Source organism: Hemicordylus capensis, chromosome 3, assembly GCF_027244095.1.
Source record: "Hemicordylus capensis ecotype Gifberg chromosome 3, rHemCap1.1.pri, whole genome shotgun sequence".
NCBI lineage: Eukaryota > Metazoa > Chordata > Lepidosauria > Squamata > Cordylidae > Hemicordylus > Hemicordylus capensis.
The window spans coordinates 355759965-355776792 of NC_069659.1; the positions used below are offsets into that span (position 1 = coordinate 355759965).

The 16828-nt window shown below is 48.0% G+C and overlaps 1 protein-coding gene across 1 annotated transcript in view; it reads left to right on the plus strand.

Annotated features, from left to right (window-relative positions):
- Nucleotides 1-15714: 15714 nt before the first annotated feature.
- The window catches only part of LPP (LIM domain containing preferred translocation partner in lipoma), a 375151-nt gene continuing 374037 nt past the window's right edge, over nucleotides 15715-16828 (plus strand). Inside the window, exon 1 of the mRNA XM_053313056.1 lies at nucleotides 15715-15845. The gene's annotated coding sequence lies outside the window, so the exon portion shown is untranslated. The remainder of the gene's footprint in view (nucleotides 15846-16828) is intronic.

Genomic DNA, 16828 nt, shown 5'->3' on the forward strand with positions numbered 1-16828 from the left:
GAAGCTTTCACCAATGCCATCACAAATCTCATCTGTTCTTACAGATTTGCTTTGGGCATCTTCTCTTGTCCCCAGATTTCTGGTGCCTGGTCCCAGAAGGTGTTAAAAGGTGTTAATAAAATAAGAATTAAATCTATCAGTGTTTTCTTTGTGTGCATCTACCTAGAGTGGAATTTCTATAGACAGCAATTGGGTATCCCCTTTGGGCACAGCAGAGCAATCATTGACAAGGGTTAACATAGACTTCTTGCAGGAGGAAATGGGAGCTCAGCTCCTCACTTCTTCCATTTAGAATTGCTTTGATCTCCTTTCTACCTTGCGCCCAGAGTATACATGGTCACCGTATAAAAGAGCTGGTCACTTTGTGGCACTGGTGAAGCTAGCCTAATTTCATATGCTAGCTCCTGAGCATATCTAGTACACAAATCAGGCTTGGTTCACAACACAGGGCCTTCTTTATGTTGGCCCTTTCCTGGGGGGATGCCTTGCCAGGGAAATCCACCCAGAGACATCCAGCCAAGAGGAGTTTCTGCTGTTCTCAGCAGACAGCTACAGCCTCTCCTGGATGGGGCTGCACTTCCCCGGCCAGCCAGTAGGGATCGCTCATGTGAATATCCCAGACGGGGAATTTTAGAGAGGAAACAAAATTCTCGCCCTCCCCAAATCAGGTGCCTGAAAGGCAATGGGGGTTGCAGAACGCTGGAGAGCTCTCAGCAAGCCACTTGCTCCCAGAAGGGGCAGGAGTGGAATGAGGGCTTAAATACCTTCAGGCCCAGACCAGCCCTCCCAGCCCTGACTCCATGCTGGGAGAGAAAGAAGACTTACAGGAGCCTAGAGCCTAGAGTCGAGCACAGGCCTGCTCAGCTTCAACCCTCCTGCAGATGTTGGCCTACAACTACAGGAGAGGGATCTTGGGGTCATGGTGGACAGCTAGTTGAAAGTGTCGACTCAATGTGCGGCAGCTGTGAAAAAGGCCAATTCCATGCTAGGGATCATTAGGAAGGGGCTTGAAAATAAAACGGGTAACATTATCATGCCCTTATACAAAACTATGGTGCGACCACACTTGGAGTACTGCGTACAATTCTGGTCACCACATCTTAAAAAGGACATTGTTGAACTGGAGAAGGTACAGAAAAGGGCAACCAAGATGATCAGGGGCCAAGAGCACCTTTCTTATGTGGCAAGGCTACAACACCTGGGGCTATTTAGTTTAGAAAAAAGATGACTGCGGGGAGACATGATAGAGTTCTATAAAATCATGCATGGTGAGGAGAAAGTAGAGAGAGAGAAATTCTTTTTCCTCTCACACAACACTAGAACCAGGGGTCACTCCATGAAATTGGTTGCCAGGAGGTCTAGGACCAACAAACGGAAGTACTTTTTAACATGTGAACTCTCTGCCACAGGATGTGGTGACAGCCAACAACCTGGAAGGCTTTAAGAGGGGTTTGGATGACTTCATGGAGGAGAGGTCTATCAATGGCTACTAGTCGGAGGGCTGTGGGCCACCTCCAGCCTCCAAGGCAGGATGGCTCTGAGTACCAGTTGCAGGGGAGTAATGTCAGGAGAGAGGGCACGTCCTCAACTCCTGTCTGTGGCTTCCAGCGGCATCTGGTGGGCCACTGTGCGAAACAGGATGCTGGACTAGATGGGCCTTCTTGGGCCTGATCCCGCAGGGCTGTTCTTATGTTCTTAACTCCCATAATCCCTGGCTATTGGCCACTTTGGCTGGGATTAGGGTAGGAGAGCTGGTCTTGTGGTAGCAAGCATGACTTGTCCCCTTAGCTAAGCAGGGCCTACCCTGGTTGCATACAAATGGGAGACTTGATGTGTGAGCACTGTAAGATATCCCCCTTAGGGGGTGAAGAGAAGAGCATCTAGGTTCCAGTTTCCCTCCTTGGCAGCATCTCCAAGATAGACTCCTGCCTGCAACCTTGGAGAAGCTGCTGCCAGTCTGTGAAGACAATACTGAGCTAGACAGACCAAGGGTCTGACTCAGTATATGGCAGCTTCCTATGTTCCTATGAGTTGCCATCCAAAAACAGCTGGGGGGGGGGTGCAAAGTTGAGCTGGCCTGGTCTAGCACGTCCCCTCTGCTCCACCAAGTTCCTCCAGGCTCATTGCTGGTGCTGATCAGTGTTCCCTCTAACAGTGATCCCCAGATGTTGTTGACTACAACTCCCAGCATCCCCAGCTGCACTAGCCTTTGGCTGGGGATTATGGGAGCTTTAGTCAACAACTCCTGGAAATCCCTTTTACAGGGAACACTGGTGCTGCTGATGAAGAAAGTCTGGTTTATTGGGGTGCTCAGGCTGAGTGAGTGCCAGTTTGGGGGCTCTGCTTCTGGGGTCCCTAATTCCAGGGTCTTCCAGATGGGTTCCGGGCTGGTGTCAGGGCTGGGCCTGGCTTGTCTCCTCCAGCCTGATTGCTCTCCCTGGCTCAGGGCTGGGGTCACACCCCCTGTTCAGTTTTACTATCCCATTCACAGTGGGTGACCAGGGCTATCCTTAGAGAACCCTGGCGGGGTGTGGGGCTCAGGGCAAATCCGCAAGTGCGGGCTCCCTTCCTATTAATTCTAATGGAGGTCAAAAGAGTGGGGCAGTCGCTCTGCTTGCCATGCCCTAAGGACAGCCCTGTGGGCGACATTTATTTATTTATTTATTTATTTATTTATTTATTTATTTATTTATTTATTTATTTATTTATTTATTAGATTTATATACCACCCAAAATGGCTCAGGGCGGTTCACAACATGATAAAAACAATTAAAACCAATTAACAGTTAAAACATTGGGGGTCATTTTGTGACTGGGGTAGCAAACATTGGCAGAACCTTCCAGTGCCAGTGGGGCCCCCTTTTTTTACCCACAAGTCTCCAGAGAGCAGCAAGACATGATGCCATAGCATCTTTTGTGGAGAACTTTGGGGTAAACAAAATGGCAGCCATGGGCAGGAACATGGCCACCACTGCTGCTGCAGAGCAGGTGATTAGGAGAAAGGTAGGCTGCATGGGGTGCACAGAAGGGCACCTTCTGTGGAGATCTTTTGGCTATGTTTTATTGTACTTTTCTCCTCGGACCAGCTGCCTCAGTGGCCAAGGAATCCGGGAGCCAGCCCAGCACCTTAGTTTCAACCCTGCGGCCCCTGACACCACACTGGGATAGAGGCTGTGGATGGAAACCTGGCTTGCAAATAGGCCTACGCTCATCCAAAGGAATGCAGTTCTCTCCTAAAAGGAACCAGGTCAGGTCAGCTTTGGCCAGACCTGAGGACTGGTTCCCAGAAGAGGCACAAAGCAAAATTACAATGGCAGTGAAAACTAAGATGCACCCTTTTGCAAAGGGATTTTATGTAATAACCCCCACAAGCGAGGAAACATTTTGTTCTTGGGACAAAATGCCTGCATTACCGATGAGGAAATTTCAGCAGATAATCTTTAAAGAAAACAACTGGTTCGAAGGGGAGGCCAGTTTCTTGCCACCATGGAGACAAGGTGTTTTTCCAACCCTAAAAACAGCCTCTCTGGGTTTTATAACCATAAGTGTGAGCAAACAAAGAAACAAACAAACACAGTTCATCATACTCGGGAATGTTCGGCATGGGGATTTGGAGCAGAGGGCATCGCTTTTTAGGGATATCCTCATTTTGTGTTCCTGAAGCAGTCCAGTGCAAGGAGAACATTCCAAGGGAGCTTCAAGCTGTGTCCAGGGTTTTCTGCCATGGCACAACATGCTGGTACAATCTTGAGAGCAGAAATGCTGGTACTTGTTTCACTCCCGCCCCGCTCTGAATTGCAGGCTGGTGGGAGGCCAGAACTGGGCCATCCATCAGCCCACAGTGCGGGGAGGAGGACACCACCACTGTGGAGCTGCCACTGCAGCCATGAAGGGTAAGGTGCCATTTCACCCGCCTCAAAAGCCCTTTTTAGATAGGGGGGGGAACCCTTGCTTGTAAAGGGGAATACTTACCAGATTCCCCTTTATAAGAAGAGCCCTCAAACCAGGTCAAACCGGGCCGAACTGGTTCAACCCGGTTCGTAGCACGAACTGAACTGGTGCTGGTTCTAACGAACCATTTCACAGACAGGGTGGCTTGGTTCACATTCAGTTCCAATTCGAACCCAACCGCCTCTGCCGGCTCTGTGCACACCCCAAGGCAATAGCTAGCAGAGGCTCTCCTGAGCAAGGGGTTGACCTGTGTCGGCACTAGGAGACACAACAAGCCAGACATATCCCCAGAGATGCAACCACATTCACAAAGGGAAGGACTATCATCTGGGTTGGCTTGGATGGAAAGAAGACCAGGAAGCCTGTGCCCAGGACGGCTGACAAGAAACCAAGCAAAAAAATGTGCTGGCTGTGGGTGACTGGCCTGTAGAAAGCACTTGGCAAGCTCTGAGATCACCTTTAGGTCAGTTTAATTCAGACATAACACAGAACCGGGACCCCTCTCTGCGAGACTGCAGAAAGGAGGGGGAGCTGGTTTCTGGGCTTCCTCGGAAGGACAGCTGCGGCAGCTAATCAGGATGGAGACGGGGGGAGCTTCCTTTGGTCCCAGGGAAGGCTGCTTCCATTAATGAATTGGGATGTAATGGAGGCAGCCGCAAACTGGAGGCCCGAGCAGCGGACCTCACTTCAAACTGGGGGTTCAATTTGGAGTTTGCTGACTGAACCCTCAGTTTGAGGTAGGGTCCGGACTGCGGTTTCACGCTTTCGGACACAAAGTTACACAAACCGCAGCCACATGTAACTCCGGTTTGGTGCAATGTCCTAATGCGACCATCGTGTCCTTTCAGCTGAAATGCTGAGAACGGAGCTGTTGAAGTATGGATCCTTATTCAAGTGGGGTTTGCCATGTTCATTTTTCTTTGCTAATGACTCACTTTCTCAGTGGTTTGTGCAGTCACACATGGCACCATGTTTGGGATGTGGAGTGCACTGCTAGCAATCCTCTGGAGTGAAATGTTATATTATTGTGGGTTCTGTAGCCTGAAAAGGTTTGCAGGGGGAGATCAATGTAACCAATGGGACTACTTGGGAGTAGGAAGTTCTAAAGGTAAAAGGTAAAGTGTGCCGTTGAGTCGGTGTCAACTCCTGGCGACCTTTGGTAGAATACAGGAGGGGTTTACCATTGCCTCCTCCCACGCAGTATGAAATTATGCCTTTCAGCATCTTCTTATATCACTGCTGCCCAATGTAGGTGTTTCCCATAATCTGGGAAACATACCAGTGGGATTCGAACCGGCAACAGCTGGCTTGCTAGTCAAGTCATTTCCCCACTGCACCACTAGGCTACTCATGTGTAAAAAAAATCATGACTGGATGAGGGTTAAGCAACATATGAAAATGCACCTATTTTATCAGGTTTTTAGTTCATAAAATTTTAAAGTTTTATTAATATTTACAGTTCAAAATGATTTATTTGTTCATGTTTTAATTTGTAAACTGCGCAGAGATATATTTTATTGGGCAATATATACATGCAAACAATAAATAATTAATAAATAAAGACAATAACAATCATAGCTAGGTTACCTCTTTGGGAGGTCCATCTCCCAGAACTTGATGGTTTTTCAATACGTTTTAATGGTTCTGATTGAACGTATTGCTTTATTTTGCCAGTTCTCTGTGCAGATGATTTGTTTAACTAATTCCCTAATCAATGTGTACATTTACATTCTCTTTTTAGTAAATGTGCATGTTTGTTCATTAGAAGCTTGCTTCACCTCCCCCTTTGTATCAGCCCCACTCCCACTGCAGATGTTCGCCCTTGGGGGCCACAATACACACAGACACACGTGTTTAGTCCACATGTCATAACAGTTTTGGGTTTGAAGTGAGGGGAGTACTCACCCCTGCAGTCTCCCCCCAGCTACCAGCCTGAAGTGGCACAGTCCAGAAAAAGCTTGACCATGTGGCTCTGTTGGTCATATAAATGGCCTCCCTAAAGTGGGACGTGTGTCAGGTTATTTTATGGCTATCTAGACTCCAAACTCTAGAGTAGAGGTTAAACTGTGGTCCATCCCCTGCTGAGCAAAGAGGCACCTTGTTAATAAAGTGGTTATTCTCTATATTTAGCAGGGGGAGAGCAACTGGCTCTATACATCCCCAGCACAGCGTCCCTCCAGATTTGCTAATAATAAATTCTACCTGATCCTACCTGACAAATGGTCAGCCTACAGGCAATGTGGATCTTGGGCAGGGCAGGATAGCAAGAGAGAGAGAGACAGACAGACAGACAGACAGTCATGTTCTCCAAGCATGTCACGGGAATCAGAAACCAGCAACTGTTGCATCTTTCAGAAGTAACTTAGCACCAACCAGCTGCTCTTGGGCAAGTCAAGTTTACAGTGAAATGTAGTCACTCGCATGTAGCTTTATCAGTTGCAATGACATGTGGGCAGGGTGAAAATAGCCACTGGCTCAAGAGATGAGAAAATCAGTTGGGAAGGGAAACGAGTGATTATTTTCATCAACGGTGCTTAAACGGCCAACTCATTTTCTGCTTGCTGTACAGTCTTTTTCAGTACATTTGCTGAAATCTACTGGTTGCAATAGACTCTGTCTGTTCCTTGGCTTCTCAAGTAGGTAATTTTCTTTACTTGACAGCTTGTCCGACGTTCTTCAGTGCCACAAAAAAGGGGGGGAAACGAGGAATCCTGGCAGGTTCTGCCGACACCACTGCTGTTCCAACAAGCTGCCACTTTTGTTCATCTTGCTGCCATGAGAAGACAACAGCTGCCAAACGCGTCTGAGATTTCCCTTTCCGTTCGCAACCAGCCTTCCCTGCTCCATGCAGTTAAGGGAGGGAAATGCAATTGGCTGCCATGAGTTTCTTCCCCACGCTAACCATGCTACTTTCATCAAAGGAATGAAAACAGAGTTTATGAAACACTCAGGCTTTCGTTGTTGGAGGTGGATGGCAAAATGCTGGCTCAGATTGCTCAGCCAGAGACCAGGCCCACGTAACTTGCAGCCCGCTCCCAGTCAGGTAGCACAGCTTGCCAGCTTCTTGACAACCTCCTGAGTTTGCAGGCCCAGGCAAGTCAGAAAAATAGGGCTTTTGATGGGTGACCGGCCGTGGGTGGCTGTTGGGCTCCCCTTGGCTAGGTTGGGAAAGTTTGCTCTAAGCCTAGAAAAGGAACGTGTTGTTGTCATGCTGAAACAATAGAGCTGGGAGAATGTAGGATGGAGCGTGCACCTTTTGGCCACTCCTAAAGCAACCAACACGATGCAGGATAAAGGCCAAAGGTGTAAAGAAAGAAAGTGTTTGTGTCGGTGGTCCAATATGCTCTTGGAGTGAGTTCTGCCACAACAACAGGGAGCCTCCAACAGTCAGAAACATTGGAAGCCACCGACCCCTCTGTCATGGCAAACCTCCTTGGAGATCCGACATCTCTGTCAGGCTTCCACCTGTCCTGTCCTCTCCTCCTCTATCTGGACTAGGTAGGGGCAGGAGACAGACTACCTCGTATCCTCTTTGCTCCAGAAGCAGTGTTCAAGCAGCTGTGTGGCCTTCTTGGGCTTCCATTTAAATGTCACTCCCCCCACCCGCCTACTAAATTACCTTTTAGGTCCTTGAGCAGGACAGGTTGTTTGTTTGTTTGTTTAAATCTCAAAGTGGTATACACAAAACAATACATAAAGCTCAATAAAAACAAAACAATTGTAGAATCACAATTTTTTTAAAAAAAAAAAAGTTTTAACAAAAACTCAAATAAGCTGGTGTAACGGCGATGAGATACACATCTTCTGAAATCCACTCTTCTTTTTCAAAGACCTCTTTAATGCATAAATACAAGCAGATGTTCAAAGAGAGTAGACGTTTCAATGTGACACATCAGCTTCAGTGCTATACATTATTATTTATTTTTATTTATTTGACATATTTTTATACCGCCCAAAACTTGCGTGTCTGGGTGGTTTACAATTAAAATCATTTAAAACATTAAATCCATTAAACAATTACAATCACTAAAACATTAAACACTAAAATCATTTAAAACCAACATTAAAAATTAAAACCATAAATCTAATTAAGAGCATAATAGCTGAATAGTAGTAGCTGAAACGTGCTCTTAAATACAATAACTCAGTATGGTGACTCAGCAAAACTGACAGCAATGAGTTAGTCCTGTTACAATGCCAATGTCAACCAATCCAAAGCCCTCATCAAGGTGAGTCTCACAATCAGTGAGACTCACCGTGAGGAGGTTTGCGGGGAGTAAGCCCGCTCACCCCGCAGATGATCAGTCCTGCTGCCCACACGACTGCCAGCTCCATCGTGGAGCTGGTGGGGGCTGTGGGGATTACGCTGCAGCAATACACGATCAAATGCATGGGGTTAGCAGAGCACTCACTCCACTAACCCCATTTAAGGGGAGGGCTGCAGAAGCCGATCACCCGCTTTGGAGAAACAGGGCTTGCCTACGAGCCCGGTGGCCCTCACACTCGGCCGAAATTGGCCAATCATGAGAATCGCCCCATTGTCTCGTAATAGGCTGGAGAGAGTGAAGATTCCCACCCTCACTCAATAGCCAATGAATTTCATCGCTTCCCTCATTTCTTCTTTTAGGTTTATTTTGGGACACAGCTGTTCTATGCACATCGCTTCCCTGGTTTTCTGCTTCCTCACATCTGCCTCCACAGCCAAAGAGTATAGGAATACTAAATTTAGAGAAGGAAACCCAGTACTTAAAATTCCGTATGTGACTTGTAGGTTTAATTGGGAGGCACAGCAGATTTTAAAGAAAATATAAGGCTCTACTCACGATCTGTGGGTAGAGCCTAAATGGGGTCTGTGGGGAGAGCGGGCTCCCCGCAGATGATCAGGCAGCCCCACTTGGGTGGCCAAATCGGCTATTACCTGCTTCGTAACAGAGCCGATTGGGACAGCAGGGTCTGAGGGCCTCCTGGCCCCTGGAAGTCCCAGAACAGCCTGCACGAGTGCACAGGCTATTCTGGGGAGCCTCCTGATGCCAGGAGGCTTGTTGTAGCCTCCCATTTGGGGGGCTATGCCTGAGTCACTGCGGCGTGCAGCCACACCGCGGTGACACACGACCCTGTAACCCGCTTTGGGGGCACTCTCGCACCGGAGACCTAGGTTAAGGGAGGGGAATGCAATCGGCTTCCATGGTGGGCTCTGTAAGGGGGCTTGCCACGGAGCAGCAGGAACCGGGCTGGTCTCCCTTAGCCCAGTTCCTGCTGCTCGTGAGAACAGCCTCAAGGTTTGGAAGTTAATGTTATTTGTACAGTCCCTATGATCTTGAGACGGCATGTAGTGAAGTCAAGACTGGATGACAACCAACGCGAAATGGAGGACTGCCAGATTTGTGCGAACAAGGAAGGGAGGTGTCAGACACGGGGGGTGGTATATAAAATGGTTTGCATGGAATGCAGTTTTAAATTGGGGAGGCAGGCAGACCCTTGATAAAAAGACACAAGGAACATCAGACTGATATACAGCATAAAGATAGAACAAAACCATCGGCAGAGCATGTTAAAGAACAGCATCAAGGGAGAACGGTGAATACAAAGACATTTCCTTTGGCTGATGCGAGGAAGCGGAAAACCAGGGAAGCGATGTGCATAGAACAGCTGTTTCCCACCATAAATGTAAAAGAAGGAATGAGGGAAGCGATGAAATTCATTGGCTATTGAGTGAGGGTGGGAATCTTCACTCTCTCCAGCCTATTATGAGACATTGGAGAGGATTGGCTAGTTTCTGTCAGTTGTGCTGAGTCGCCATGTGGAGTTATTGCATTTAAGAGCACGTTCCAGTTACTACTGTATAGCACTGCGACTGATGCGTCACATTGAAAGGTCTGCTATCTTTGAACATCAGTTTGTATTTACGCATTAAAGAGGTCTTTGAAAAAGAAGATTAACAAAAATGTTTTTAAAAACAGTTATAGCAAAAGGTCTGAGGAAACAGGTGTGTCTTCAGTGATTTCTGGAAGGTAGCCAGAGATGGAGAAGCTCTGGGGAGTGCATTCCAAAGCCCTGGGGCAGCCGCAGAGAAGGCCAACTCCTCCCACATCGCCACCAAACAAGCCGGTGGCAGCTATAACCAAACCTCCCCATGTGATCTCAGAAAGCATTGGGGTTCATGACAGTGAGGCACTCTCTTAAATAGCCTGCACCCCAGCTATTGAGGGCTTTATAGGTAATAACAGTTCCAGGGTGGTTGTTTTTTCTGAGGTTGCACCTTCAGAACCATCTGCAGCAGTGTTGGGTCGGGTCAGTCAAATCCGACATTCTGAGCCATGCACAGGCCTAGAGCAAACTGGGGCTCCTAGTAAGTGCCTCAGCAATTATTCTGCAGGAGCGACTGTATTTCTGGCTGTGCAGGAGTGGACCCTGTGCTGATGCTGGAAGAGGAAGGCCATCTCCGTTGCCAGGCAAGAGAGCCCTGTGCCCTTGTCTGCTGGAGATGGCAGTCACACGAATAGACCTGGAAGAGCTAGTAGCTCCCAGGTTCACTTTGGGCACCATTTTTTTGAGTCCCTTGGAGTGGAAATAAAAACTATCCATAGAAAACTATTGAGAATCCCAGGATTTTAAAGTGGCTGTGATTAGGTAGCAGTATATTGTCCCCCACAAAAGGTAGCACTGAAGGCAAATCTTTCTTCTTCAAAGTTTCTTCATCCCCATTGTTGTAGTCCAACAATATCTGGCTGGACTCCAGGTTGGGAACATCTGGTCCAACTTATTTGCTTATTTATTATTTCTCTATATAACCTATATAAGTGTATTTGTTTATTTATTATTTCTCTATATAAACCGCTTAGGACAAAAGCAGCAGATAAATATTTGTTGCTGTAGTAGTAGTAGTTTACTACTTGTCAGCTACACCTTGTGCAGAAAGGCCTTATGGTGGGCCCAGTGCACAATCATAGAGGAGAGCACATAAGAACAGCCCTGCTGGATCAGCCTCGAGGCCTATCAAGTCCAGCATCCTGTTTCACACAGTGCCCCACCAGATGCCTCCAAGAAACCCACAGGCAAGAGGTATGTGCATGCTCTCTCTCTTGATGTTACTCCCCTGCAACTGGTACTCAGGGGCATCTTACCTCTGATGCTGGAGATGGTCCACAGCCACCAGACTAGTAGCCATTGAGAGACCTGTCCTCCATGAATCTAAGCCCCTTTTAAAGCCATCCAAGCTGGTGGCCATCACCACATCCCATGGCAAATAATTCCATAGATTACTTATGTGCAGTGTGAAAAAATACTTCATCTTGTTGGTCTTAAATTTTCCAACCTTCAGTTTCATAGAGTGACCCATGGTTCTAGTGTGAGAGAGGGAGAAAAATTTCTCTCTGTCTACTCTCTCCACTCCATGCATAATTTTATACACCTTGATCATGTCTCCCCTAACTCGCCTCTTTTTAAAGGTAAAGAGTCCCAGATGCTGTAGCCTAGCCTCATAAGGGAGGTGTTCCAGGCCCCTCATCTTGGTTGCCCTCTTCTGCACCTTTTCCAGTTCAACAATATCTTTCTTAAGATACAGTGACCAAAGCTGTACGCAGTACTCCAGATGTGGCCACACCATAGATTTGTATAAGGGCATTATAATATTAGCATTAATAATTTCAATCCCCTTCCTAATGATTCCTAGCATGGAATTAGCCTTTTTCATAGCTGCTGCACACTGAGATAACATTTTCAATGAGCTCTCTACCATGAACCAAAGATCTCTGTCCTAGTCAGTCACCGATTGCTCAGATCCCATCAGCATATATGTGAAGTTGGTGTTTTTTGTCCCAATGTGAATCACTTTACATTTGTTACATCGAACCACATTTGCCATTTTGTCACCCACTCCTCCAGTCTGGAGAAATCTTTTTTGAGTTCCTCACAATCTCTTGTGGATTTCACTACCCTAAATAGTTTAGGGTTGTCTGCAAATTTGGCCACTTCACTGGTCACCCCAACTTCTAGTTTGTTTATGATCAAGTTAAAGAGCACTGATCCCAGTATCAATCCATGGGGGACCCAGCTTCCTACCTCTCACCATTGTGAAAACTGTCTATTTATTCCTACTCTCCTGTCCTTCAACCACTTACCGATCCACACATGAACCTGCCCCCTTATTCCATGACTGCTGAGTTTACCCAAGAGCCTTTGGTGTAGAGCCTTTCCTTCAGAACTCTTGAGTGGATACCATCTGACCCTGGCGATTTGTTAATATTTAGTTTTCCAAGACAGTTTAGAACATCTTCCCTTGTAACCTCAAACTGACCCAGTTCCTCACCTGCAAAACCTACTCTGTCTCCTTCTTGTTTGTCATGTGCACCTCGACTCCTTAGGGGATTTTGCTGGCCAAACCAGATATTTCCCAGTTCCTGTTGGCAAACCCCTCTGCAACCTTTTTGATTTTAAGCATCAGCAGTCTGGTTCCATCTTGGTTCAAGTGGAGCCCATCCCTTTTGTACAGGCTTTGCTTGCCCCCAAATATATCCCAGTGCCTAACAAATCTAAATCCCTCCTCCTGGCACCAACGTCTCATCCATGCATTGAGACCCCTCAGCTCTTCCTGTCTCACTGTCCCTGTGCATGGAACAGGTAGTGCTTCAGAGAACGCTCCCCTGGGGGTCCTGGACTTCAGTATGCTACCTAGCAGCCTAAATTTGGCTTCCAGGACCTCCCGACTGCATTTCCCAACATTGTTGGTGCCAACATGCACCATGACAGCCGACTTCTCCCCAGAACTGCCTAACAGCCTAACGAGATGCAGTGTGATGTCCACAACCTTCGCACCAGGCAGGCAAGTCACTGTGCAGTCTACATGTGAGGCACAGACCCATCTCTCTATGCCCATAATGATTGAATCACCCACTACTAGAAGGCCCCCACCCCCTAGAGGAGATCCTCTGTGTGAGAGGATATGGGCGCATCACCCAAGGAAGGTGTCCCTGCTAAGGGAGTGTTTCCCTCTTCCTCAGACCGATGTCCTCCTTCCCTGAGACCTTCACTCTCCATGACAGCAGAAGCACTGTCAGCCTGGGAGTGGGATCTCTCTACCACATCCCTGAAGGTCTCATCCACACACCTCTCTGCCTCCCTGAGCTTCTCCAAGTCAGCCACCTTGGCTTCAAGGGAACGAACTTGTTCCCTGAAAGCCAGGAGCTCTTCTCACCGAGCGTACATCCACAAATTCTGCCCCCCCAGGCAGACAGTCATACAGCAACGCTCTGTGCAATACACTGGGAAGCACCCCCTCCCCTACTGACATTCTACCATCATAACTGGCTTGGCTTGATTGGATATTTAGAATTTATAGGGTTTGTTCACTTGAAGCTATGTATTGGGTGCAGTAGTTGCCAGCTAATTAAAGGTCTTAAGCTTGTCCTCCAAGAAAATTGCAATAGTCGGGTAGTACTCACATTATCCTTGTGCTGGGTGTCTCCTCTGTGATAGACCACTTGTGTGCCTCCCCACAAAGTTCCCCGCCAATCTCCCACTAAACTCCTGCAAAACTCCTTCGATATCTGTTCGCAAAGCTCCTCTGGTCTGAGCCTTGTATTCAAGATCAGTAGGCAAACTGATTCTCCTCAGGAATGTGAATCTTCCTCCCACTAGCTGGAATGTTACTCACCTGGAATGAATCCCCCACGCAGGCTCCTCTGACAAACACACAAACACTTCCAGCAAGCCAGAAATCAAACCCTAGAAAATTACCAGCCCTAACAAATTCACTTCTCCTTTCCCTTTTGTTTTCCTAGTGATTTATTTATGCATTCCCTTGCTGGCTTTCTTTGCTTGATATCTTCTTCAGTAGAGAAATACAAGCTTGTTGCTTCCCCTTCCTTCCTTCAAGATCAGCAGGCAAACACAGGTAGAGACCTACCAATGTTTAATAATAATACTAGGCACTTGCATTGTGTTTTTGAACGTTTGACGTGTTTCATGTGAATTCTCTTGTAGCAACCCAGTGGGCTGAGTAAATAATTTTATCCCTATCCTGTAGCTGAGACTGAAAAGGAGTGACTTGCCCAGGCCTACAAAGTAAGTTAGTTGTAGGAACAAGAGTCCAACAAGGGTTGGATTCATAGCTCAGTCACTCTGCAACACAAGTTCTCATTTGTTAACCAGGATGTCTAATGAAGTCATAAATCATTGTCTTTGGTAGAATACAAGAGGGGTTTACCATTGCCTCTTCCTGAGCAGTGTGAGATGATGCCTTTCAGCACCTTCCTCTATCGCTGCTGTTTGATATAAGTGTTTCCCATAATCTGTTCGACATAGGTGTTTCCCATAATTCCCATAATCTGCAAAATTTACCAGCGGGGATTCGAACCTGCAACCTCTGGCTTGATAATCAAGTCATTTCCCCGCTGCACCATTAGGTGGCTTGCTAAATATTAGTCCTGTGCAATACTGGGTTTCTGAGATCTGAAATGGCCTGATATCAGCAATATCGCAGATATCAGAACCAATTCCAATCTGGTATTTAGGTGCGATTGGAAGAAAGGCTTCAACCACCAGACCAGAGGAAGGGGATGGAGCCCCCACAGAGGGCCCTTGATAACCTGAAGCCTGCCAAGGGAAAAAGGAGGCTCCCTCTGATCAGGAGTGGAGAGGAGAGGCTCTGGGTGGAGCTCGCGACACCTGTGAAGTAACAAGGTGAGGACTGCTCCCCCCCCCCGCCCCGCTGCCAAGGACTGATGCTGGCAGCGATGGATGGATGGAGAAATGCTGTGCTGGGGTTCGAGAGGGCCTGTTGCTCTTCACCTGCTAAAATCAGGGAAAGGTGCTTCTTTGCTCGGGAAGCCCAGGCCTTTCACCCAGCACAGGCAGGGCTGCCTCTGCCCCACCCCGGCCCTCCGCAGACCCGCCCACACAGTGCAGAGCTAGCATGGCCATTTGCATGCATCTGAGCGCAGCAGGTGCTGGTAGCACCCAGAGCGCAAACAAATAAATCAAGGTGACTCACACCAGCAAGCCGAGGAGTGGGGGAGGCTGGGAGCAAGACACCCCGCTGTCCCAACAAGTCTGAACGGTGGCCTGTGTCCTCCTAACCCCAAACATGTCGATGCATCAGCCCTGAGCACAAACCGAGCCTCTCTGGCAAGCCTCAGGAACACAAAGTCTGCTTGGGCAGGGCTGGCTCATAGCCTAGGGCTTAGCTGAGCACTCTGCAGGAGTGGCCCGTGAGGAAGCTCTGGACAAGTCGTGTAGTAGGCAATGGCCATTGCCGACAGTTTGGCCTATGTGCTTGGTACTCAAGCGCCGACTGCTCCTAAATATGGAGGTTCCACTTAATAATAGCTGATAGCCACTGATAGCCCTCATGGATTTGGTCCCTTTTCAAAGCAAATTCCGTCTGTGAATTGTGCCTTGTTTGAAGAGGAGGCTTCTCGTGGGACTTAAGGCCACACCACCCAGGGCTCTCTTTCAGTCTGTGAATGCCTTCCGTGCCCCAAGGGAGTCTGGGCTCGGTCTTGAAGTCCAGGAGACGTGTCTGCCTCTCCCTGTGCTCAGGCACAGCAACATCCCATATTCCCTTGCAGAGGGTTTCTCTGGCCTGTTCTCCCTCAATTTCCTCCAGCGACGCTGATTTGCCATCCCCACGCCTTACATGGTCAAAACTGCCTTCAGGGAAACACAGGAATTTGGGATCCTGACGTCACCCTAGAGCCAGTGCCTTGGGGAAAGTCCAGGAGGAGGTTCAAAGGGGGTGGGGGTGGGGTGGGGAGAGACGGGAGGCATTTGCCCAAGGACAGAAGCTCAGCAGAAGTTTCACTTTTTCTTTGGGGGTTGATCTGGAGTCCCCTCCCCGTTCTTCTGGGTTCCTTGTGTGAATGCACCTCGTGGGAAAGAAGCAAGCAAGCAAGCAGGTAAGGTGCAAGGTATGACTGTGGAAGGCATGGGTGGGGCAGGAGGAAGGCAGGCAAGAAAGAGCAAAGCAATCTGGTGAAGGGTGGCTGGAAAAGGCAGCTTCTGGAGGAATAATCTGTAATAATATCTAATAATGCAGTGGGGGGGGGGGGGGAGAGGGGAAGCAAGGATAAGGATGTGAAGGATAAGGATGAGGAGGCAGACAGGTGGGCAGGGGAGAGAGGAGCAACTGACTGACTGACAAGCACGGCTGGGCAAGAGGCAGGCCGTGCTGGAGAGGAGGAGGAGGAAGAATGAGGGAAAGGGTGATTGCCTTGCTGTCCATATCTGCTCCTGCGCCTCCAACAGCTGCAAGACACGCAGGCACCTAACCTCTGACTTGCACAGTACCCTGATGTGGCTTGACAGAATAACGAAAGCCAAAAGATAGGCTGCTGCCCCCAGGAGCCTGCAATCTAAAGATGGGCAGGAAGTCGCAGGGTGTGGCGTGAGGAGGGGAGTGAATGAGAGGTAGTCGGAAGTAAATGTAGCACACAGGATTTGTATCTTACATATTACTATGCTTGATTTTCTTATAGTAATTAATTAATTATTATCCATTTCAGCTGTATTCAAAGCCTTTCCCATACTCTATGCACGCATGCACATGGGGTATCTCATATTACATAACATACAAAAGTAATATAACAAGTAATAGCTTACTGATTAAGTCTTACCCAACAAAAACATGATTTTGAGCAAAAAGGCTTCCACTGTTTTAAATAACCTACCCAAATTTGATAGAAGGGGGACGTTGTGCAGTATCTCAGGGGTAGAGCATCTGCTTTCATGCCATCGCTGGCAGCATCTCCAGGGAGGGCTGGGAAGAGACTCCTGCCGGAAATCCTGAAGAAGCTGCTGCCAGTCAGTGTAGAAAATACTGTGCTAGATGGACTAGAGGTCTGACTCAGGATAAGGCAGCTTCCTATGTTCTTGTGACCCT